This window comes from Panthera pardus, unplaced genomic scaffold (assembly GCF_024362965.1).
Source record: "Panthera pardus isolate Hobbes unplaced genomic scaffold, ASM2436296v1 HiC_scaffold_24, whole genome shotgun sequence".
NCBI classification, from domain to species: domain Eukaryota; kingdom Metazoa; phylum Chordata; class Mammalia; order Carnivora; family Felidae; genus Panthera; species Panthera pardus.
Genome location: NW_026526810.1, coordinates 64,202,967 through 64,229,068, shown reverse-complemented (window position 1 = coordinate 64,229,068; position 26,102 = coordinate 64,202,967). Strand labels below are relative to the sequence as shown.

General features: G+C 40.2%; 1 long non-coding RNA gene across 3 annotated transcripts in view; it reads left to right on the top strand.

Moving 5' to 3' along the window:
• The window catches only part of LOC109255788 (uncharacterized), a 45,352-nt gene extending 40,392 nt beyond the window's left edge, over positions 1–4,960 (top strand). For all 3 annotated transcript variants that reach the window (XR_002075351.2, XR_008417132.1, XR_008417133.1), the window contains exons 6-7: positions 1,927–2,215; positions 3,567–4,960. This is a non-coding gene — a long non-coding RNA (uncharacterized LOC109255788). The remainder of the gene's footprint in view (positions 1–1,926; positions 2,216–3,566) is intronic.
• The last annotated feature ends 21,142 nt before the right edge of the window (positions 4,961–26,102 follow it).

The following is a 26,102-nucleotide window of genomic DNA, read 5'->3' as shown; positions in this document are numbered from 1 at the left end:
ATGTACTAATTCCATCCTTTGTCTTACTGAAATGCAGACCCAAGTCTCAGGCAGCTTCTTCTGTAATGAGAACACTCACCATTTTAACTGTGGGGACAAAAACAATGCAATCTTTACATAAAAGTGACTAATATATATTTTTTGCCTGAATAAACTAACAATCACTTTTAAGAACAGTTAGCCTTAATTAGATGAACAGTTCTCAAATGGAAACCCGATTTGCAAACAAAATATTTCTCCTTACCTGAACATATATAAACTAATATGCACACACACAAATCCCACGTGGGCTGATGCACACAAGTAATGCTCAATTAGGGAGTGAAAGAATGGCAGAGTGGAAAATCTTTAGTCTATAACCTTCATTTTAGAGCTTACAAGTGGAGGATGAGGTGATTTGCCTACCTCCCATAGCAAGCTTGTGACAGACAGGCACCAAACAGCAGGTTCCTCTCTTCATGCTTGTGATGTCATAGGCACTCTGTCTGATGCTGGTAAACATTCTAGATGCGAAGTAGTAAACGTGAAATTAGTCCATCTAGGCAATGTGTTTAAGATCATTACAGACTTTTTCCATGTGGCCTTCATCCTGAGGTCTGGGAAGAAAATATCTACAATGTCATTTCTTCAGGATTAGAGGAAAGAGGCGGTGGAGGTTCCATTTTTGCTAGGCATATCCACTCTTGAGAGGGACATGTCTATTTCTGTAGATGTCATCTGCTTGGCAAAAACTCTTCCCTGGGACTCCCAGCTATGAAAAAAAGGAGTTAGAATATTAGACTCAGAGACAGGAACCTGACACCCAGGCAGTGCTCAGAAACCCTGAACATCGTTGGAAAGTTTCCTGATGATGGACCCTATCCAAGGAAGAGTTGGGGATCCTTATTTTGAGGCAAAGAAATATGTGGGGGAAACATGAAGTCTACTCCCTTAGAATTGAAATGCTCACATTTTCTTTTTTTTGTTTAAGTTTATTTTATTTATTTTGAGAGAGGGAGAGAGAGAATCCCAAAGGTTCCACACTGTCAGCTCAGAGACTGATGTGGGGCTTGAACTCACGAACCATGAGATTCTGACCTGAACAGAAACTTAAGAGTTGGTTGCTTAACTGACTGAGCCACTCAGATGCCCCACATTTTCTTTTCAATAGCATTTAAAACAGGCATGTGTAGGGGTGCCTGGGTGGCTCAGTAGGTTAAGCGTCCAACTCTTGGTTTCAGCTTAGGTCATGACCTCATGATCCATTGGATGGAGTCCTGAGCTGGGCTCTGTGGCTGACAGTGTGGAGCCTGCTTGGGATTCTCTCTCACTCTCTCTCTGCGCTTTCACACCCTGCACACACTCTCTCTTTCTCAAAATAAATAAACATTAAAAAAATAAAACAGGCATATATATTTAAAGAAGTGTGTGTGTGTGTGTGTGTGTGTGTGTGTGTATTTCAGGAAGTGTAAACATTTTTTATGAATGCAAGGCATATGGTTTGTCAATTCCGTTCTGAGTTAGCAGGGAGACCCACTTCCCTCACAGGCTAGGAATCATGTGGCTGATAGATGCAAACACTTTAGAGATGTAAAATTTCAGGTTAACTGGACTGCTCAATTAAGGAGCAAGAATCTACTTTGGGGTTGGGAAATAACCTTGTATGACAGTCCCATACAGGGGTGAGTAGGTGGTAGGCACCTCCTTTATTGACAAGTCCTTCTCTCTCCTTGTCTCTTACCCAGAGAAATGAAGGGATGTGAGGTAGAAGGAGGATGTGAGGACAGTAGTTGCTGTGAGTACAAGAAGAGTGAGTGTAGATAGGTCAGGAGAAGAGAATTTATGACATTAAGTATTTGGGGCAAGGAATTCTTAGAAATAGGTACTTAGGAGGAAGGGTACCATGGCCCACTCTCTGACCCCACTCTTCTTGACCTGTTTTCACAGGGAGCATGAATCTGATGTGGACCTTCCTCCACCTTCTCTTCCTGGAGCAAACTCTTCACCCCAGGCCTGCTCTCCTCTACAAAACATACAGACAACACCAGGTCCTGGGTCCCTGGAGGACACCACCGATACTGTGAGGTGATGGTGAGGTGATGGTGGCTGATGCACAGGGGTAAATGCAAGACGATCAACACCTTCATTCATGAGGATGTGGCCACGTTGGCATATTTCTGCAGAATTCCACCTCTGCCCTCTACCAACAGCTGCTGCGTGCACAACGGTCACAAAGGTACTCACGATGTCTGTGTGCTTTGCCGCATAGGAACCAGACCCCTGCACTGCTTTACCACCTTAGGCCCATCCCTGTAGGCTGTGAGGACGGGGCACCTGTTCACCTGGATGGCTAGATGACTCCTGCACCTCACACAGGAAGCTAAGTGACTTGCACCCCACACCTCCAAACGTTTGAGGCCCTGGCCAAAGACTTCCCTGTAATGCTTCTCCCCTCGTATAGGGATCTCTCATTGTAACCATTCATGTGCACTTCCTGCATCTCTCTCCCAGCCTCTGCCCCCAAATCACCACTCCACTGGACACGCCGGCCACGGTGTCAATTTTTTTTGGTGCAAGACAAAATGGGGGTGGAGGAGTTGGGGAGAGCCTGGGTAATGGGCATCTACTGTGGAAAAGCCTTGCTCTCACTGAGTGGCTACACAGGCCCGGCTGGCCGGGCAGATTTGCCCAAAAGGTGCTCTGGTAACAACTCGCAGTGGCACTGGCCCTAGGCAGCCCTGAGTGGTCCGGCTCACAGGGTCTTTCTTCCCCACCTTCAGCTCCCTTCTCCCCAGCGGGCTCCTGCGGAGGGGATTAGGGACAACATCCAACGGGGGAAGCCCGCTGCCTTTCCAGAAACAAAGCCCTGAAGCTGGGAAACAGCACTGGAAGGAGCCGCTACCTGGAGGAGAGAAGTGGTGAAGCAGGGACTCTGGCAGGTGCTCGCGGCCGCCTCATTGGCCTGCAGGGGGCGCTGCGCCACCTGAATCCGTTGGCCAAGCAGAGACCAGAAATTTTTCCTGGGTTGGTGGGTTGGAAGTTTTGTGGTTACCAACACACGGCTGGGGGGTAACAGGTGAAGAAGCAGAAAATTCAGCCGATATGATTACAGTCTAACTTTCAAAGAACAGATTTCTGAATTTTATCATAACTTTCATGCTCTCATGCTCTTTAGTATTGAATTTACCACCTTCAGATTTACATTCCAGCACTGTAGATATGAAGGAAAGAAAAGATTAAGTACAGAGCAGCTACTTATGCTATAAGCTTTACAGTTTCACTGTACTGGAAAAGAGTTTGTTTCATTTTTTTTTTTAATTTTTAATGTTCATTTATTTTTGACAGAGAGACAGAGAGCAAGTAGGAAAGGGGCAGAGAGAGAGGGAGACACAGAGTCCGAAGCAGGCTTCAGGCTCTAAGCTCTAAGCTCTAACCCACAAATCATGACCTGACCCCGTCAGGGTCATGACCTGACACGAAGTCAGATGCCCAACAAACCGAGTCACCCAGGCGCCCCAGTTTGTTTAATCTTGTAATCCATTGTATACACACTTCATTTCTTTTCTTTGTTTTTCTTTTTTTAAAAGTGCGCACCATGCCCAAAGACCCCTGAGATCAAGAGTTGCATGCTTTATCCTTGGAGCCGTCCAGGTGCCCCTACACAATCCATTTCTGAAGGCAGTTTTTCTACCCACAAGAGGGAGAATCTGTAGGTGACTTTCTTCTCTACCCTGTGACTCCACCAAAATCGTGTCAAGGCTTTAAGTCAAAGGAAGGCACCTGACTCTAGGGCAGCCATCCATGGACTGACAGGCTGGGTGCCCATGAAAGAAACTGGTCTGGAGATTTTACTGTCCTGGAATAAGGTTGACAAAACTGGATACTCTTATTTTCATTTCCCCCCATAATTCCAGGAGCTGTGATTGTATTGTCTTCGTTTGTGACCTTTAGCACGTAGCCTATTGCTTGCTATAAGAGAGCTTTCAATAAATCTTTAATGGGCCATTGTAATAGGTCCTGCTGGTGCTAAGGATTTTTTGCAGATTCTGTTTTCAGAATGGGAAAGTTCCCTTCCCTTCTGCTCTCCGTTGCCACCTGTAAATGGATTGTGAATTTTGTTGAATAATTTTTCTTCATCTGATGACACAGTCATATACTATTTCCGTCCTAATCAGTTAATGGAGTGGAATTGAATAAAATTTCTGGACATAAGCAACTCCATTTTGAAGCTCTATTTTCCTTGTCAACTAATGAACTCTTGGACTGGGCCAGAAGCCACAATGGTTTTACAAGCAGTTCCTCATAAAATTTCAAATGAGCAACTGGCATTAGGATCATGTGAGGACAGGAGAGTTAATTAATACATACCAGTGACCGTTTCATTTGATAGCACCAATAAAGTAATCAGTAAGATAGTAATCAGAGCGGTTCAATCAATTAGCACCAAATTGCCTGTTTTTTTCTTCCTTCTCTTATCTAAAGCATGTAATTACCCCTTCCTTCTTTCTCATAAAAAACCCCCAGTTTTCCCCACCTGAGGGGGCACTTTTCTGGTTACCCTTAAATCTAGTCCCACATTGTAACTCTGAGACCCCAAATAAAAGCCTTTGCTCTTCTTCTTTTTCTTTTAAAATTTATTTATTTGAGAGAGAAAGAGAAAAAGAGAACGGGGTAGGGGCAAAGAGAGAGGAGAGAGAGAATCTCAAGCAGGATCTGCATTGTCAGGGAAGAGCCTGATTCCAGGCTCTATCCCACAAACCACAAAATCATGACCTGAGCAGAAATCAAGAGTCAGATGTTCAATGGACTGAGCCACCTGGGTGCCCCACCTTTGTTCTTTTTCACTTCTGCCTTATTTTCTTGGTTAATTCTGGGTGAATTGCATTAGTTGATTTTAGACTATTAGACCAGCTTTGAGATGAATCCATTTTGGTTATGCTAAACTGTCTTTTTATATATAAATGAATTTACTTTGCTAATATTTAAGGATTTTATTTTGCATTTATGGTCATGAATGAAATTGGTATGTATGTATGTATGTATTATTATTATTATTATTATTATTATTTGTATTATCTTGTCTGATTTTAGTATCCAGGTTGTATGTTAGCCTTCAGAAATGAGTTGAAGAGTATACCTTCTTTTTCTATTTCCTATAATTGGAATTGTGTGTTATTTTACTATTTACAGAACTCATCTGTAAGGCTGTCTGGTCCTGGCATTTTCTATGTGACTGTTTTTTAACTTATGTTTCAATCTCTTTATATTGTTATGTAGATACTGAGTTTTCTGTTCTTTTTTTTTTTTTTTGAAGTTTATTTATTTATTTTGAGAGACAGAGAGAGAGAGCGAGTTTGAGGCAGAGAGAGGGGTGTAGAGAGAGAATCCCAAGCAGGCTCCACACTGTCAGTGTAGACCCTGACATGGGGCTCAAACTCATGAACTGTGAGGTCATGACCTGAGCGTAAATCAAGAGTTGGATGCTTAACTGAGCCACCCAGGTGGCCCTCTATTTCTTCTTGAGATAGCTTTATCAGGTTGTATTTTTATCTAGAAATTTATCCATTTCATCTAAAGTATTTAAATATATCAGCATAACTGGATGATGTATGAAGTGATAGTATACCTGGAACTAAAGTTATACTGTATGTAAATAAAAAATTTTTAAACATATATATCAACACAAAGCTATTCATAAGGTATTTAATATTTGCAGCATCTGTTTTTACATCTTATTTCTGTTATGACATTTTATTTGTACCCTTTATATTGATAAACCTATGAGATGTGTCTCTGTTATTAGGCTTATTAAACAAATACTTTTTTTTTAAGTAGTCTCCATGGGCATGGAGCTTGAACTAACAACCCTGAGATCAAGACCTGGTGCTCAATGGACTGAGTCATGCAGGAGCCCCAAACAGTGACTTAAAAAAAAATTTTTTTTTAATGTTTATTTATTTCTGAGAGAGAGAGAGAGACAGAGAGTGATCAGGGGGAGGGGCAGAGAGAGAGGGAGACACAGAGAATTTGAAGCAGCTCCAGGCTCTGAGCTGTCAGCACAGAGCCCAACATGGGGCTTGAACCCACAAACCATGAGATCATGACCTGAGCCAAAGTCACACGCTTTACCGACTGAGCCACCCAGGGACCCCCCCCAAACGGTGACTTTTCCTTAAGGTTTATTTATTTTGAGAGAGAGAGAGAGAGAGAGAGAGAGAGAGAGAATGAGTAGTGGAGGGGCAGAGAGAGAGGGAGAGAAAGAATCCCAAGCAGGCTCCATGCTGTCAGCCCAGAGCCTCAAGTGGGGGCTCGAACTCATGAACCATGAGATCATGAACGGAGCTGAAACCAAGAGTCACACGCTTAACTGACTGAGCCATCCAGGCGACACCCCCCTAAATAATGACTTTTTCAGACATACCAAAGCTAAAAGAGTTCATTGCCTGAAAGAAGTCTTTCAGATAGAGAAAAAATGACAGCAGGTGAAAATAGGAATCTACACAAGGAATGAAAGACATTGGAAATTGTAGCTATATGACAATATGAACAATTGCTGGGAATAATGCATGGGAATAGTTTGGAAAGTTTTGATTTACAATGCTAAACTATGGGATTTTGTTCTCCATGAAGGAATGTGCTTATTTTCTAAAGGAAAACCTCTGATAATATAATTTTATTTAGCCTTCCAATAAGTGTCAAACACAGTAAACCTGTCTCCAAATTAAAAAGAAAAAGTCTTTACAAGAATTTTAAGGAGAACAGGTCCCCACCCTGGTAATCACATGCACTTGAAACAGCTGTGGCAGGGGGAAGGCCGCCACCACTGAGGCAAAATTTCAAACACAGTTCTCAGTTCTCAGGCTGTTGTCCTGAGTAGGGAAAAATAACTGAAGTACTCTGCAATAAGAGAAAGGATAAAAAGTGATGGAGGGGCGCCTGGCTGGCTCAGTCGGTTGAGCCGGTTGTTTTTGACCTCGGTCATGAGTTTGTTCCTCATGTTAGGTGTAGAGATTACTTAAATAAACAAACTATGGAAAAAAATAAATGAAGGGAATCTAGGATGGAAATCAATGCTGCCACTATAAAAAACACCCTAGGAGAAAGCTTATAGGAATGGGAAAATATTCCCTATATGTTGTTAAGCAACAAACAAACAAAAGAACACAACAACAAAGAACACCAAAAGAAGAAAAGAAGAAAAAAAGCAGAACATAAAATAGTATGTATCCTATCACACATTTTAGTTTTAAATTTAACCAGACACAAAATAATAGTTGGACATTTGTGAATATGAAGAGTATCTTCAACTGGTGAGATCACAGCTAACTTGTTTTTGTTTTTTTAAGATTTGTGATTTTCTCAAATTTCCCAATGTTTCTGTATTGAAAATGTGTTACTTCTCCAATAAGGAAAAAAAATGAAGATGTTATTTAAAATATTGGCTCCTTAAATCAGACATTCTGAGGTTTCTTTACAGACTCACCAAAACCCACTTCTTGCTGCATTGGGGACTGCACACTCAGCTAAACTTTTGGACTCGTCCTCCAGGTGGGTGATACTTATAGAGGAAGAATGTTTGGAATTCTAGAGTTGCTCAGAGGATTTTTTGACTGCTTTTTATGAAGCCAATCCACTTCTTCTCCCCAAGAACACTTCAAGAAAAATGCATCACCCCCTGGGTAACTGCAATTTTCTCTTTGTTGTCTTTCAGAAGGCTGATTGGTAATACACATACAGGGAATCCCTATTTTGATACAAAAATGTTTTTCTCTAAGAAGAATCATCATGGACTTCTCCCTTGGTCTCCTACCATTTTCTTTTCTTTTCTTTTTTTAATTTTATTTTTTAAATTTACATCCAAATTACCATACAATGCAATGATGATTTCAGGAGTAGATTCCTTAATGCCCCTTACCCATTTAACCCATTCCCCCTCCCACAACCCCTCCAGTAACCCTCTGTTTGTTCTCCATATTTAAGAGTCTCTTATGTTGTGTCCCCCTCCCTGTTTTTATATTATTTTTGTTTCCCTTCCCTTATGTTCATCTGTTCCGTGTCTTAAAGTCCTCATGAGTGAAGTTATATGTTATTTGTCTTTCTCTGACTAATTTCACTTAGCATAATATCCTCCAGTTCCACCCATGTAATTGCAAATGGCAAGATTTCATTCTTTTTGATTGCTGAATAATACTCCATTGTGTGTGTGTGTGTGTGTGTGTGTGTGTGTGTGTGTGTATATATATACCACATCTTATTTATCCATTCATCCATCGATGGGCATTTGGGCTCTTGCCATACTTTGGCTATTGTTGATACTGCTGCTATAAACATGGGGGTGCATGTGTCCCTTCGAAACAGCACACCTGTATCCCTTGGATAAATGCCTAGTAGTGCAATTGCTGGGTCATAGGGTAGTTCTTTTTTAGTTTTTTGAGGAACCTCCATACTGTTAAACAGAGTGGCTGCACCAGCTTGCATTCCCACTAGCAATGCAGAAGAGGTCCTCTTTCTTCGCATCCTCGCCAACATCTGTTGTTGCCTGAGTTGTTAATGTTAGCCATTCTGACAGTTGTAAGGTGGTATCTCATTGTGGTTTTGATTTGTATTTCCCTGATGATGAGTGACGTTGAACATTTTTTCATGTGTCAGTTGGCCATCTGGATGTCTTCTTTGGTGAATTGTCTATTCATGTCTTTTGTCCATTTCTTCACTGGATTATTTGTTTTTTGGGTGTTGAGTTTGATCAGTTCTTTGTAGATTTTGGATACTAACCCTTTATCTGATATGTCATTTGCAAATATCTTCTCCCATTCTGTCAGTTGCCTTTTAGTTTTTCTGATTGTTTCCTTCACTATGCAGAAGCTTTTTATTTTGATGAGGTCCCAGTAGTTCATTTTTGCTTTTGTTTCCCTTGCCTCTGGAGACGTGTTGAGTAAGAAGTTGCTGCGGCCAAGATCAAAGAGGTTTTTGCCGGCTTTCTCCTTGGGGATTTTGATGGCTTCCTGTCTTACATTGAGGTCTTTCATCCATTTTGAGTTTATTTTTGTGTCTGGTGTAAGAAAGTGGTCCAGGTTCATTCTTCGGCATGTTGCTGTCCAGTTTCCCCAGCACCACTTGCTGAAGAGACTGTCTTTATTCCATTGGATATTCTTTCCTGCTTTGTGAAAGATTAGGTGGCCATACGTTTGTGGGTCCATTTCTGGGTTCTCTATTCTGTTTCATTGATCTGAGTGTTTGTTTTTGTGCCAGTAGCATACTGTCTTGTTGATTACAGCTTTGTAGTACAGCTTGAAGTCCTGGATTGTGATGCCTCCTGCTTTGGTTTTCTTTTTCAAGATTGCTTTGGCTATTCGGGTCTTTTCTGGTTCCATTCAAATGTTAGGATTGTTTGTTCTAGCTCTGTGAAGAATGCTGATGTCTTTTTGATACGGATTGCATTGAATATGTAGATTGTTTTGGGTAGTATCGACATTTTAACAATATTTGTTCTTCCTATCCAGGAGCATGGAAACTTTTTCCATTTTTTCGTGTCTTGTTCAATTTCTTTCATCAGCTTTCTATAGTTTTCAGTGCATAGATTTTTCATCTCTTTGGTTAGATTGATTCCTAGGTATTTTATGGCTTTTGGTGCAGTTGTAAATGGGATCGATTCCTTGATTTCTGTTTCTGTTGCTTCATTGTTGGCGTATAGGAATGCAACCGATTTCTGTGCATTGATTTTATATCCTGCAACTTTGCTGAATTCATGAATCAGTTCTAGCAGTTTTTTGGTGGAATCTTTAGGGTTTTCCATGTAGCGTATCATGTCATCTGCAAAGAGTGAAAGTTTGACTTCCTCCTGGCCGATTTGGATGCCTTTTATTTCTTTGTGTTGTCTGATTGCAGAGGCTAAGACTTCTAATACTATGTTGAATGACAGTGGTGGGAGTGATGACATCCCTGTCTTGTCCCTGACCTTAGGGGGAAAGCTCTCAGTTTTTCCCCATTGAGAATGATATTAGCATTGGGTCTGTCATATATGGCTTTTATGATCTCGAGGTATGATCCTTCTATCCCTATTTTCTTGAAGGTTTTTATCAAGAAAGGATGCTGTGTTTTGTCAAATGCTTTCTCTGCATCTTTTGAGAGGATCATATGGTTCTTGTCCTTTCTTTTATTGATGTGATGAATCACAATGATTGTTTTGCAGATATTGGACCAACCCTGCATCCCAGGTATAAATCCCACTTGGTTGTGGTGAATTAGTTTTTCAATGTATTGTTGGATCCAGTTGGCTAAAATCTTGTTGAGGATTTTTGTGTCCATGTTCATCAGGGGAATTGGTCTATAATTCTCCTTTTTAGGGGAGTCTCTGTCTGGTTTTGGAATCAAGGTAATGCTGGCTTCATAGAAAGAGTTTGGAAGTTTTCCTTCCATTTCTATTTTTTGGAACAGCTTCAAGAGAATACGTGTTAACTCTTCCTTAAATGTTTGCTAGAATTCCCCCGGAAAGCCATCAGGCCCTGGACTTTTATTTTTTGGGAGATTTTTGATTCCCAGTTCTATTTCTTTACCGGTTATGGGTCTGTTCAAATTTTCTATTTCTTCCTGTTTCAGGTTTGGTAGTTTATATGTTTCTAGGAATTTGTCCATTTCTTCCAGATTGCTCATTTTATTGGCATATAATTACTCATAATATTCTCTTATTGTTGTTTTTATTTCTGCTGTGTTTGTTGTGATCTCTCCTCTTTAATTCTTGATTTTATTTATTTGGGTCCTTTCCTTTTTCTTTTTGATCAAACTGACTAGTGGTTTATCAATTTTGTTAATTCTTTCAAAGAACCAGCTTCTGGTTTCATTGATCTGCTCTACTGGGTTGTTTTGTTTTTGGGTTTTTTTTTGGTTTCCATAGCATTAATTTCTGCTCTAATCTTTATTATTTCCTGTCTTCTGCTGGTTCTGGGTTTTATTTGCTATTCTTTTTCCAGTTCTTTAAGGAGTAAGGTTAGGTTGTGTATCTGAGATCTTTCTTCCTTCTTTAGGAAGGCCTGGATTGCTATATACTTTCCTCTTATGACTGCCTTTCCTGCATCCCAAAGGTTTTGGGTTGTGGTGTTATCATTTTCACTGGCTTCCATGAACTTTTTAATTTCCTCTTTAACTTCTTGGTTAGCCCATTCATTCTTTACTAGGATGTTCTTTAGTCTCCAGGTATTTGTTACCTTTCCAAATTTTTTCTTGTGGTTGATTTCGAGTTTCATAGTGTTGTGGTCTGAAAATATGCATGGTATGATCTTGATCTTTTTGTACTTGTTGAGTGCTCTTTGTGTCCCTAGTATGTGGTCTATTCTGGAGAACGATCCATGTGCACTGGGGAAGAATGTATGTTCTGCTGCTTTAGGATGAATTGTTCTGAATATATCTGTTAAGTCCATCTGTGTCATTCAAAGCCCTTGTTTCCTTGTTGATTTTTTGATTAGATGGCCTGTCCATTGCTGTCAATGGGGTGTTGAAGTCCCCTATTATTATGGTATTACTATCAATGAGTTTCTTTATGTTTGTGATTACTTGCTTTATGTATTTTGGTGCTGCCACATTTGGCACATAAATGTTTACAATTGTTAGGCCTTCTTGGTGGATAGACCAAGATATAAGGCCCTCCTTCATCTCTTGATACAGTCTTTATTTTAAAGTCTAGATTGTCTGATATAAGTATGGGCGCTCTGGCTTTCTTTTGTTGATCATTAGCATGATAGATGGTTCTTCATCCCCTTACTTTCAATCTGAAGGTGTCTTTAGGTCTAAAGTGGGTATCTTGTAAACAGAATATAGATGGGTCTTGTTTTCTTATCCATTCTGTTACCTTATGTCTTTTGATTGGAGCATTGAATCCATTGACGTTTAGAGTGAGTACTGAAAGATGAATTTATTGCCATTATGATGCTTGTAGAGTTGGAGTTTCTGGTGGTGTTCTCTGGTCTTTTCTAGTCTTTGTTGCTTTGGTCTTTATTTGTTTTTTTTTTTCCCCCATCTTTTCTCCCCTCAGAGAGTCCCCCTTAAAATTTCTCGCAGGGCTGGTTTAGTGGTCACAAACTACTTTAATTTTTGTTTGTCTGGGAAACTTTTTTTTATCTCTCCTTCTATTTTGAATGACAGCCTTGTTGGATAAAGAATTTGTGGCTGCATATTCTTCTGATTCAGCACATTGAATATATCCTGCCACTCCTCTCTGGCCTGCCAAGTTTCTGTGGATCGGTCTGCTGCAAACCTGATCTGTCTTCCCTTGTAGGTTAAGGACTTTTTTCCCCTTGCTGCTTTCATGATTCTCTCCTTGCCTGAGTATTTTGTGAATTTGACTCTGATATGCCTTGTTGATGGTCGGTGTTTGTTGAATCTAATGGGAGTCCTCTGTGCTTCCTGGATTTTGATGTCTGTGTCCTTCCCCAGGTTAAGAAAGTTTTCCACTGTGATTTGCTGACATAACCTTTCTACCCCTATTTCTCTCTCTTCCTCTTGTGGGACCCCTATGATTCTGATGTTTTTTCTTTTTAATGAGTCACTGATTTCTCTAATTCTTAAATCATGCTCTTTTTCTTTAATTTCCCTCTTTTTTTTTGCTTCATTTTTCTCCATAAATTTGTTCTCTATATCGCTGATTCTCTGTTCTGCCTCAGCCATCCTTGCCACCACACATCCATTCAAGATTGCAGCTCAGTTATAGCATTTTTAATTTCATCCTGACTAGCTTTTACTTTTTTTATCTCTGCAGAAAGGGATTCTAATCCATTTTCGACTCCAGCTAGTATTCTTATTATCGTGATTCTAAATTCTGGTTCAGACATCTTGCTTGTATCTGTGTTGGTTAAGTCCCTGGCTGTCATTTCTCTCTGCTCTTTCTTTTGGTGTGAATTCCTTTGTTTCATCATTTTGAAGGGAGAAAAGGAATTGATGAGGTAGAAAAAATTAAAATTAAAAAAATATTAAAATTAAAAACAAATACATACACACAAAATCGAATAAATAATGCTAGATCCTAGGTGTGTTTTGGCCTGGGTGTTGAAAGGGGCTTGATAGTTAGAGAGAAAATGGTAAAGAAAAAAAAAGAAGTCGTTTGAAAATTTGAAAAAATGAAAACACTGAAGTAGACTAAAATGAAATTTTGGAGGTAAAATAGAATTTGAAAAAATTTACAGAAAAGTAAAAAATACAGTAGAAAAAAATTAAAATATTTTTAATAAAAATTGAAAATAAAAATGAATTTTTTCTCTTTTTATATTCAGGAAAAGAAAAAGGAAAAAGAGAAAAAATAAAAAGAAAGAAAATTGAATAGATGAACGGTCTAACAGACTGAAATACAGTTGAAATTACTTCGTTTTCCACTAGAAGTCAAACTGTGAAATGCTTTATATTCCATAAACTAAGCAGGTGGAGAGACTTGTGTTCCTGAAGAGTGAGGTTGGCCCAGTTGGGCAGGGTTTAGTGTAACGGCTCCATTCTCCAGTAGATAGCACTGCTTAGCTTACTGGGGTGGATTCTTGAGGCACTTGTAGGTGCGTACGCGCATGCGTGGAAGCATTGACCATGGCGTCACCCAGTTACCCACTGTCTCCTATCAGACCTGATCTCCCCGATCAGCAATCGTGCACCTGTCCTTTGTCTTCAGCTTCCATCCACTCCAAGCTTTTACACAGTCCGCAACCAGCCCCAGGCAGCACCTTCCTCCTGAATTTTGTTTTAGATGTGGCTGTTTTTCCCAAACCCTTACTTCTGAGGGACTGCGGTTTTGACCTGTTCTGCGCTTCTGCAGGAGGGTCTCACTGAGAAATGGTCAGTTGCCGGCCGCACCCAGGAATGTTTGTGGGACCGGGCTGCTGCTGATGCATAGAGACTGAGGCCTGGTGCCAGCCCGCCCCAGAAAAAGTTCGTGAGATGGTGTAGCAGCAGCGTTTCAGGGATTATGGAAAATCACAACATGCATCTGGCACCAGGCTTCACCCTTAATGACCTTGTTCCAGCACCAGCGAATGTGGTTGTTCTCCCGGGTCCACTGGGGCCTTACCTTTGGGGGACCCACACAGCCTCTACCAGGTGTCCTCCCGGCAAGGCAACCGCCTTTCCACTTGTGGCCTGAAGAACCCTGGACTCCACTCTGCTCCTGGGGATTCACCCTTCCCACCAGAGCACCGCCAGGTATCAAGCTGCAGAGTTCAGACTCTGTGTTCCCCCTGTTTATAGTCTTAGTGGAATTTAAACCCTCTCCTTTCTCCCTTTTTAGTTCAGTCCCTGCAGCTATTTTCAGTTTTCCACTTTCCCTCCAGCGGTTTTTTGGGGGTGCTTTTCCCGTATTCTCCCCCCATCTCTGTCGTCTCACCGCACACAAATGTGGCTCCCTGCCCTCTGTGGCTTCTTTCTCCCCAAATTCACTTCTTTGTGCTGTGTACCTGCTGAATTCTGTGGTTCAGGTTGTGCAGACTGTTGTGTTAGTCCTCAGATCAGTTTTCTAGGTGTGCAGGATGGTTTAGTGTTGGTCTGGCTCTATTTCATGGACCCGAGAGACACAAAAAACTTCCATGCTCTTTCGCCATCTTGGCTCCTCTCCCGGTCTCCTACCATTTTCTTGAGAAGGCAGTTTGATGTTAGGAAGAAAGCACAAGTCTTGTATGATGACAATTATCATCAAAAGTTTCATTAAAATGTGGCTCAGTCAGTTAAGTGTCTGACTTCAGCTCAGGTCATGATATCACAGTTCCTGGGTTCTACCTCTGCATTGGACTCACTGCTGTTAGTGAAGAGCCCACCTGAGATCCTCTGCCCCCTCTCTCTCTGCCCCTCCCCTACTCATTTTCTCTCTCAAAAATAAAAGTTTCATTAAAAGCCCTGATACTTTTAAGTTGTATGACCTCAAGCAAGGTGCTTTCACCTTCAGAGCCACCCTGGAGCATGCAGAGAACCTGTATTAGCTACTGAGGGTCCATTAGAGAGATCAAGTCTTCCAAACACTGCAACAGGCAAGGAACTGAATGAATGGGGGCCCAATCCAGGTTTCCTTGCCTCACAAGTTCTGTGACTATATGAGAAATAAAGCTATATATACAAATATCCCATTGTGTGATACAGTTAACATCATAGCTATGAAAAAGTAAGCAAGACATAAGCTCTTTTAGGCAGCAACACTAAACTTATTGCCAGATCTGACATATTTTCACCCTTCAATGCTTATGAAAAAAAAAAAAAAAGAACTTTCTTTCAGATAGGATGATGGAACAGAGAGACATAACTAACAGGTACGTCCATTATTCTATGGAAAGTACAGTCTTTATGTCTATCATGTCCAGATTCTCATCTTTGATTTAATTGAGAGATCATCAGGAGAAAGTCCATGCATATTTATCCACATATCTCCTGCACCTAGATCTGTGTTTGACACAGGGAAGACTTCCACACATACTTACTGAAGTCAATTTCCTCATCTCCCCATCCAGTTAGAGATCTGGTCTTACCTCAGACTACACACAAACACACACACATACACACATACACAGGCACATGTGCACACACGTGTGCACACACTACACTGAGTTCCCAGAGACATAAGCTTATTGGCCAGTTATCCTCATCCAGGCCCTGGGTATCTGGAGTATGGTAAGTTCATGGTGATGGGGCCAGTGGAGAAAGGGAATGGAATTATTTATAAATCTATGATGATGAGAAAAATGGGGAAAGAAAGGGAATTTGGTTTGAAGCTCAGAAAGTAAGTGGAGACTAAATCATAGTTATTTTTATGCCAATACCATACCATTTAAATTACTGTAGCTTTGTAATATATTTTGAAATCAGGAAGTGTGATACCTCCAGCTTTGTTCTTCTTGATCAAAATCGCTTTGGCCATTTGGAGGTCTTTTGTGGTTCCATATGAATTTCAGGATTTTTTTCCTCTGTGTCTATAAAAATTGTCTTTGGGATTTTGATAAAAATTGCATTGAAACTGTGGATTGATTTGGGTAATATGGACATTTTAACAATACTGATTCTTCTAATCCACAAACACAGAATGTCTTTCCATTTATTTGTTTATGCTTTAATTTCTATCATCAAAGTTTTATAGTTTTTAGTATATAAATCTTCTACCTCTTTGATTAGGTTTATTCCTAAGCATTTTATTCTCTTTAGTGCTATTATAAATGGGATTGTTTTCTTAATTTCCTTTTCAGATAGTTTGCTGTTGGTGTATAGAAATGCAAGTGATTTTTATATGTTGAATTTGTGTCCTGTGATTTTAAAGAATTTGTTTATTAGTTGTATCCATTGTGTGTGGGGGTGGGGGTGGGGGTGTGTGGTCTTCAGGGTTTGTTACATATCAGATCATGTCATTGGCAAACAGAAATAATTTTACTTTTCTTTTCCATATATCTGATAAGAGGTTAATTTCAAAAATATATAAGGAACTCCTATAACTCACTAGCAAAAAAATAATCCAATTTTAAAGTGGCAAAAGACTTGAATATACATCTATTCAAAAAAGACATACAGATGGCCAACAAGTACATGAAAAGATGCTCAACATTATTAATCGTCAGGAAATGCAAACAAAACCACTTACCACCTGTTAAAAGATATTGAGATATAACTTCACACCTCTTAGAATGACTCTTATCAAAAAGATAAGAGATAAACAGTGTGGTGAGGGTGTGGAGAAAAGAGAACGCTTCTGTACTGATGGTGGGAATGCAAATTATATAGCCACTGTGGAAAACAGTGTGGAGGCTCTTCTTCGAAAAATTAAAAATTGAATTACCATATTGTCCAGCAATTCTGCTTCTGGATATATATCCAAAAGAATTGGAGTCAAGATCCTAGAGAGATATCTGGACTCCCTGTTCATTGTAGCATTATTTATAATAGCCAAGATATGGAAATGACCCAAATGTTCACCGACAGATGAATGAATAAAGAAAATGTTGTGTATACATATAATTGAATATTATTCAGCCTTAAAGAGGAAATCCTGCCACTTGTGACACTGTGAATGTCACAAGTGACACTTTAAAACTTTGTAAGTGAAATAAATGAGCCACAGAGGGAAAATACTGTATGATTTCTTATATATGAAGTATTTAAAATAGTCATATGTATAGAAGTAAATGAAAGGATGGTAGATGAGGGAGGGAAAATATGGGGAGTTGCTCAATGTGCATAAAGTTAGTCATACAAGATGAACAAGTTCAGAAATTTTCTGTATAACATAGTGCATACAGTTAACAGGTACAGTGCCCTTAAAATTTTGTTAAGAGGATAGATCGCTCAGGTTAAGTTTTATCGCAAAACAACAGTAACAACAACAAAGGGACACAAACTTTTGGATGTGGTGATGAATATGTTTATTACCTTGATAAATCACACCTTGATTGTGTGATGGTAACTTGATTATATACATTATGTCCACATGTACCAAATGATCTGCATTAATTATGTGCAGGTTTTTGTGAGCCAGTTATGCCTCAAAGCTGGAAAAAAATAAATTGTACTTATCATCCTGTAGAAACTGGCCTGTGGCAGTTTCTATAATTCTGATTATAGAATATGATGTATCGAACAGAAGTAAATCTTTAAGGCTGAGAGGGATAGTGTCTGGAGCATAGCATTTAGGTCAAGAGAGTTTCATTATAGACAAAAGGAGAAGAGATGCACTGAACATAAAATGGAAAGACCCAGGGAGTTTCTAGAGAATTTACTCTCTCCAGATAATTTTCAAAGGTGTGAAAAACACTCTCCCTTTTTTCTTTTGATTTTTCCTATCCTTTGGACTTGGAAGGTGGACTGAGCCACAGGCTACCTCTTGCCTCCTCTGAGGAGGCATTACCTACATTACCTTTGTAGGTAAATGTAAGAAATCCTACAGGGTAGGAATGGGGAAAATCTTATTTTGTTGGCATCAGGCCTCCAAATGGAGGCAAATAAAAGGAGTACTTATTTCCTTTTTTATTAAAAAAATTTAAAAACATTTATTTATTTTTGAGAGACAGAGAGAGACAGAGCATGAGTGGGGGAGGGGCAGAGAGAGAGGGAGACACAGAATCTGAAGCAGGCTCCAGGCTCTGAGCTGTCAGCACAGAGCCTGACACGGGGCTTGGGCCCATGAACCACAAGATCATGACCTGAGCTGAAGTTGGACTTCAGCTAACTTCAGCTAATGGACTGAGCTATCCAGGCACCCAAAGAAATACTTGTTTCCTAATGGAAGCCGGGTACCAAGGTTTTGGATAAGAAAAGACTAGTGTAAGTCAGGGTTGAGGGGAGAATTTGCCTTCCAGGGATGGGTGGTGATTCACGTGGCCAGGCCAAGCTGCAGTCATGTGCTGGTGCTGGAGAGAACATCATCCTTAAGGGAAAAGGAAACCAAAGAAATTTGAAGTAATGAAGACAATGTGGAGAGTGGGACCTCTAGCAAGCAAGAAGTTGAGGTGTAGTCTGTGGTTGTGGAGATGAGCATTAAAAAATAATAATAATAACAAACCATGCTTGAATTTGTATCTTTGATGAGAATATTTTGCACATTGAGCCTTGATCTCTTCTTAAAAAAGAAAATGCAATAATAGGAGAGCACCTCTCTGCAGTGCACAATGAGATCAGCAACCTAGACTCCTGCCTTGTCTCTCTTTATTTTTGAGCAGGAAATGGCCAGCCTTATGGTGACCTGGGCTCCATGTTGCTGCTTGTCCAGCTGGACCTGCTCCTGGCTCCCTCTCCTCAGACCAGAGGGTACCCACAAATAGTTTGAGAACACAGGGATTTTCCTGGAGGTGAGGATTATTTGTGCCTGGGGTCAGCCTTCCTAGGTTCACCCATGCTGCTTCCCCAGGCGATCATTCCTTCCCTCCAACCTTGCTCTTATGGTCTCTCCCCAAGCTCAACATTCCCATACTTTCTAAGAGACTACTACTTTTTTGAATTTATTTTTTAAAATTATTTGAGAGAGAGTGGGGAGAGGGGCGGGGTGGGGGGGGAAAGAGAGAGAGAGAGAGAGAGAGAGAGAGAGAGAGAGAGAATTTTAAGCAGGTTCCACACTTACTGAGGAGCCTGACAAGGGACTCGATCCCATGATCCTGGGATCATTACCTGAGCTGAAATCAACAGTTGGACACTAAACCGTTGATAGGCATGCTGAGACTAATACTTTACACTGAATTCGGGTTTCTCAAAAAAGATAAACAACCCAATAAAATTAAGTATGACTTCAAATACATCCCTCCTTCAAAGACTGCAGATATCCCCAAGCCAAGGAAATACAAAACATCTGGCTTCCTGTTGGAATGAGGGGAATGAGGAAAATATAAGAGAAGAAAGAAAAAGTAAGATCTCAGAAAAATATTCTGCCTTGCATTTATCTTTTAATTTTCTTACTGAAAAATTTCTGAGCACTGTCTCTGTGCTCTTCCCACCTAAGGACTCAGAATAGAGAGAATATGACATAATTGTATCCAGTCTGAAATTTCAAATTTACCTTGAGTTGCAATGTGAGATCCAGTTGCTGGGAACTGTGGCAGTTTCTGCAAAGGTAGAGGGGTTCATGCACTGTGCCCCTCAGCTGCTCTTTCTTAACCTCACCTAAACTTAAAGGAGGCTTTTTGGGGTGTGTGTGTGTGTGTGTGTGTGTGTGTGTGTGTGTTACAGGGGAGGTGAACTGAGAAAGAGAACTGGTTTTCTGATGATTGAGCATCTCTTCCTTAGTCTCAAAAATGTGGGGATGGGGAAGTTTCTGGCAACATTCCTGAGAGCCAACTTATTGCCTCAAATTAGAACTTACTGTGCTACAGGGGCACCTGGATGGCTCAGTTGGTGAAGCGTCTGAGTACTCTTGATTTTGACTCAGGTCATGGTCTCATGGGGTTGGAGCCCTGCATTGGGATCTGTGCTGACAGTGCCTCCTTGAGATTCTTCCTCTCTCTCTGCCCCTCCCTGCTTGTGCTCTCCCTGTCTCTCTCAAAATAAATAAAAAAAAAAGTTACTGTGCTATAGACCTTTGCTAACAGATCTTGTTATTTGGGAAGGTAATTCTATGCAAATATGGAATCATTTTAAAAGTGAACAACCTTAGAATGCATCTTTTTGTTCTCACTAATTGTGCATCATCACAAATTCAGATGCTCCTGATTTCTCTGAGATAGAGCTCTGGAGACTCTATCAGGATCTCCTGCATGAACATTCTCCAATAGTCTGTAAGTTTATTAAGTAAAAATATGTGAAGGCCCACTAATAATATCCAAGCCACATTACACCCAGATAATGATCTCTAGAATGTTCCAGTTCAGCACATATTGTTGAAAACAGAGAGACACACATGTGCTGTAATCAAATGTGAGTGAGCCATGTACTGAAATAGGCCAAGGGATATGGAATATCTGAAAGGGAGAAAAGGAGACAAGAAGAGGAAAGAAGGAGGGAGGAAGGATATAAGAGGGTATGAGCAAAGACTCCATGAGAAGATAAATCTCCCAGTGTGAGAGACACTTTCTCCCATAATGCCTGTGGTCTTGCTGTGCATGGAGGCAGATGAGTGGCCATATCTAGTGAGTCCATGAGGTTGGAGGCTCCCTGGGACTGGGGTGTGTCTTTGAATTCTTGCTCAGAGTCCATGCTGAGAAATGTTTGATTGATGAATGGTGGGACATATTTTCATCTGACCCAGTACACTGAGTGTGCTAAACATCAATAAGTATATAAATCGGAATATTCTGCCAATTATATGTGATACTAATTTCTGTTCTTTATCTCATTGATTGTCTGGGTTTCCTGTTTTTAACTCTAGTGGTCTTCTAGGACTGGCACCAGGACCAGAACCCTAGAGATTCAAATCTCTTACCAGTGCTCTCCTGTCAAGAGCTGCCTCCTTAGTTCCAGACCCTTGAGCTGGTGGCAGAAGCCTTCTTTCAGCAGGCTATTCACTGTAAATATTACCACAGTTCCCACCTGACTTATAGAGTCAGGTAGTGCTTGAAACCTGTCCTCCCACTGGGCTGGTTCTTCTAGAATTTTTTTTTTGTTTGTTTCTTTATCTTGAGGGAAAGAGAGCATGTGTGGGGGGCTAGGGAGAGAGAGAGAGAGAGAGAGCAAGAGAGAGTGAGAGATTGAAAATCCCAAGCAGGCTCCACTCTGTCAGCACAGAGCCTGACTGGGGGCTGGATCCCACCAACCATGAGATCATGACCTGAGCTGAAACCAAGAGTTGGATGCCTAGCCGACTGAGGCACCCAGATGCCCCTGGTTCTTTTAGAATTCTGACATCAGCCTGAATCAACAGGGCATTTTACTTTGCACTCTGGCCACTCTCCTTGGGAGTCAGCTTTTTAGCCAGTTCAGTATATCCTGACAAGAACCACCTTGTTTTTTTACTCAGTGGACTATCTCAGGGGTTTCCATGTGACCAGTAGTCAAGTGGGGACATGATTTCAGGGAAGTTGGAAAATGCATTTGTGAGTATCTTAGGTATCCTAATGAATTCTCTGAAAACTGGCGGTGTGATGGAATGTTTAATCCCACCGCACACTAACGCATAACAACTATGGTTAAGAAGGCTTTGCAAAGGCTACCTAGACAGTCAACCATCCAGGGGGGTTAAAACCATAGCATAGAACCATAGCACCTATTGGTTTGCATTTCATTTCTTTTCCAATGTAGTGAACTTTAAAGGTCTTTAATTCCCTGTTATCTCAGAAGATTAGTATTGTGGGAACAGAAGGTTCCACCAGGTCCTCTACGGAGAGAGAAAAGGATTAGGTAAGTTTTTCTAATTCACATTAGTCAATAGTTATAGGTTAAGGCTTTAAAAAGAATAATTAAAATGTCAGTAAGGCCATTCAGAGGAGGTAAAAGTAAATAAAACCTTTTCTCCCTTTGACTTTCATTTCTTTTCCTTTTTGTTCTCCTGATAATGGTTTAAAGATCACTAATCCTCTTATATCTTAGAGGAATACTATTGCAGAAACACTGGTAGTACTGGATGCTCTGTTGAGGGGAAAGAGTAGGTCGTCTGTGTTAAGAAAAGTTTAAAAAGTCTGCTGTGGCGCCTGGATGGCTCAGTAGGCTGAGCATCTGATTCTTGGTTTCGGCTCAGGTTATGATCCCAGGGTGGTAGAATCGAGCTGTGTGTTGAGCCCCACACTGAGTGTGGAGCCTGTTTGGGATTCTCTCTCCCCCTCTGCTCCTCTCACTCACTCATTCTCTCCTATAAAATAAAATAAAATAAAATAAAATAAAATAAAATAAAATAAAATAAAATAAAAAATTTAAAAGTCTGCTTATCATGGTTGGTTCTAAGATATTTACAATGTGTGTTAGAACATGAAAAGCTCTGTTATAAATTCAATTTAACTTTATTTTGTTCTTTGTCTCTAACTGTTTAGGCCTTGGAACCCCTTTTCCCCATGGTTTCTGATAAACTTTGGAAAATGCTTTTGATTTATTTCACGATCCCCTTTGGGTGCTGAGATTCTTCCCATGTTTGCTCTTCAGTGTCAATGTAATCTTGGTGTCACACTAGGCAACAAACCTGAACAATAGGAAGGGCACACAGTTCTGAACAGAATTTATGGTGCCAATAAATTACAAGGGCCTTGTCAGGTAGAAGCTTTCAAATACCAATGGAAAGAACATACCATTTACTTTGATGGCCCGAGGGCCCACAAAAATAACATAAAGAAACTCTTCTAATCCTCCTTCTCCAGGATAAGCAGGAAAGCTTATATCCTACTCTTCTCCATGCTTCTTCTGATATGAGAATTGTTGGAATGAGAATAGTCTGAACTGAGAGGGGCTTTGTGAAAGAAGTTGCAGAATGAAGAAGTTAGCCCATGTGGAATTTTGTGAAGCCTTTCTTCCTTGATGTACATCTATTCCCTCATGCTGGTGAGCATTTCAGGTCCAGAAAGCCTCTCCTTAAGATTCCATAGCGTTATGGGTCTCTATATGAAGACATGAGCAATCCAGGGAGGACCCTGGGATGGTGTTCCCTGAATAGCAGAGCTTGATGCATAAAAATTATCAAACAAATATTATTTTAAAATTGTAATCAGTTACTTGGAACTTAACAATTTAAAACATAATTCTAGGGGCGCCTGGGTGTCTCTGTCAGTTAAGCGTCCGACTTCGGCTCAGGACATGATCTCATGGTCCATGAGTTTGAGCCCCACATTGGACTCTGTGCTCAGATTCTGTCTCCCTCTCTCTCTGCCCCTCCCCTGCTTCGTTCTCTCTCTTTCTCTCTCTCAAAATAATTAAACATTTAGAAATTTTATTTTATTTTATTTTTATTTTTTAATATATGAAATTTATTGTCAAATTGGTTTCCATACAACACCCAGTGCTCATCCCAAAAGATGCCCTCTTCAATACCCATCACCCACCCTACCCTCCCTCCCACCCCCCATCAACCCTCAGTTTCTTCTCAGTTTTTAAGAGTCTCTTATGCTTTGGCTCTCTCCCACTCTAACCTCTTTTTTTTTTCTTCTTCCCCTCCCCCATGGGTTTCTGTTAAGTTTCTCAGGATCCACATAAGAGTGAAAACATATGGAATCTGTCTTTCTCCGTATGGCTTATTTCACTTAGCATAACACTCTCCAGTTCCATCCACGTTGCTACAAAGGGCCATATTTCATTCTTTCTCATTGCTGTGTAGTACTCCATTGTGTATATAAACCACAATTTTTTATCCATTCATCAGTTGATGGACATTTAGACTCTTTCCATAATTTGGCTATTGTTGAGAGTGTTGCTATAAACTTTGGGGTACAAGTGTCCCTTTGCATCAGTACTCCTGTATCCCTTGGGTAAATTCCTAGCAGTGCTACTGCTGGGTCATAGGCTAGGTCTATTTTTAATTTTTTGAGGAACCTCCACACTGTTTTCCAGAGTGGCTGCACCAGTTTGCATTCCCACCAACAGTGCAAGAGGGTTCCCGTTTCTCCACATCCTCTCCAGCATCTATAGTCTCCTGATTTGTTCATTTTGGCCACTCTGACTGGCGTGAGGTGATATCTCAGTGTAGTTTTGATTTGTATTTCCCTGATGAGGAGCGACGTTCAGCATCTTTTCATGTGCCTGTTGGCCATCCGGATGTCTTCTTTAGAGAAGTGTCTATTCATGTTTTCTGCCCATTTCTTCACTGAATTATTTGCTTTTCGGGTGTGGAGTTTGGTGAGCTCTTTATAGATTTTGGATACTAGCCCTTTGTCTGATATGTCATTTGCAAATATCTTTTCCCATTCCGTTGGTTGCCTTTTAGTTTTGTTGGTTGTTTCCTTTGCTGTGCAGAAGCTTTTTATCTTGATGAGGTCCCAATAGTTCATTTTTGCTTTTAATTCCCTTGCCTTTGGGGATGTGTCAAGTAAGAAATTGCTACGATTGAGGTCAGAGAGGTCTTTTTCTGCCTTCTCCTCTAGGGTTTTGATGGTTTCCTGTCTCACATTCAGGTCCTTTATCCATTTTGAGTTTATTTTTGTGAACGGTGTGAGAAAGTGGTCTAGTTTCAACCTTCTGCATGTTGCTGTCCAGTTCTCCCAGCACAAGCATTTAGAAATTTTAAAACATAATTATAACTTAATGAAGCCTTAGACATATTTATTATGAGAGGTATAAAAGAATTACTACCATGAAAAATTCTTTCAGGTTTAATCAGATTAATTTTGAACGCTCGTGAATTGTTCCCTCGGTTTCCATTTACCCCCGTCTCATTTTCTCTGCCACATTAACCCCCACCGAGCCCAGTGTGAATGGGAAATTCATTTGGCATTTTGGGAACTATCTTTACTAACAAAGGAAAAACAAAGACCTAAAGGAAATTTAGCAAACACAAAGGTAATAATGATGCCATACAGCATAGCTCACTGAACCATCTAGTGGGAGAGGCAACTTCTTAAGCACTGGACCCACGGTCCTTTCTTTTCATCAAAAGAAAAGGAACCCCCAACAGATATCCACTCCTCCTCTTCCCTTTAGCATTTCTCTTCCAAGGAAAGTTCTAGAATAAGATGCTTGTCCCAGACTCAGTCTTAGGTGAAGAGTAGATGTGTAATCCTCCTATTAGTGTTTCTGTGTCTTCCTTTCCTTCTGAACAAATGAAAGATAAGGTTATTTTTCCCCTAGAAAATGAGTGCTGACCTAACCTCTGTTAGGGTAAGGAATGAATCAGTACATTAAAGCATGTGTGGGTGGTGGTGGTAGTGGAGGGAGATCGGTGGTGGTGGTAGTGGAGGGAGATCATAAAAATATGAAGAAAAGTCTGAAAGACTTCTAAGAGCACCATGCTTAAAGAGGCCCACGGGTAATTGAAAAAAACCTCTGCTATTTCCAACTATTATCGAATGATTTTAACCTTAATAAGTATGATATTCATGTAGGCTTTATCATGATTGTGTGAACTTACATGTGGTTCCTGCTTTTAAAGTGCCTACATCTAGTTTAATAAGAAAATATAATCAGAAATAGGTATTCTTATCCTTTATAATCAGAAGCTTTGATAAAGTTCTGATCAAGGATCACATTGACTCCATTAATCTGATAAAAACTAACCGCAAAATCACTTGCCAGAGGGTTAATTTTCACCATTCATTTGTTCATTCATCAACTGTTATTTAAGTGCCTATTATCTGCCAGGAAATGTGAGAAATGTGCTAGGCATTGTAACTCAGCTGTGTGAAATACAGACAGAAGCCCTACTTCTTAAATTTTTTAATATCATGGTAAGTGCACTCTTTAATCCTCATCCCCGATTTCACCTATCCCCCCACTTACCTCCCCTCTGGTAACTATAAGTTCTCTATAGTTAAGGGTCTGTTTCTTAGCTTCTCTCTCTCTCTCTCTTACTCTTCTTTGCTTGTTTGTTTTGTTTCTTAAATTCCACATATGAATGAAATCATATGGTATTGGTGTTTCTCTGACTGACTTATTTTGCTTAGCATTATATTCAGCTCCATCAATGTTGTTGCAAATGCCAAAATTTCATTCTTCTTTATGGTTGAGTAATATAATGGAATATTATATATATATATATATATATACACACACACACACATGTATATACACACACACACATATATATACACACACATATATATACATACATATATATACACACACATATACACACACAC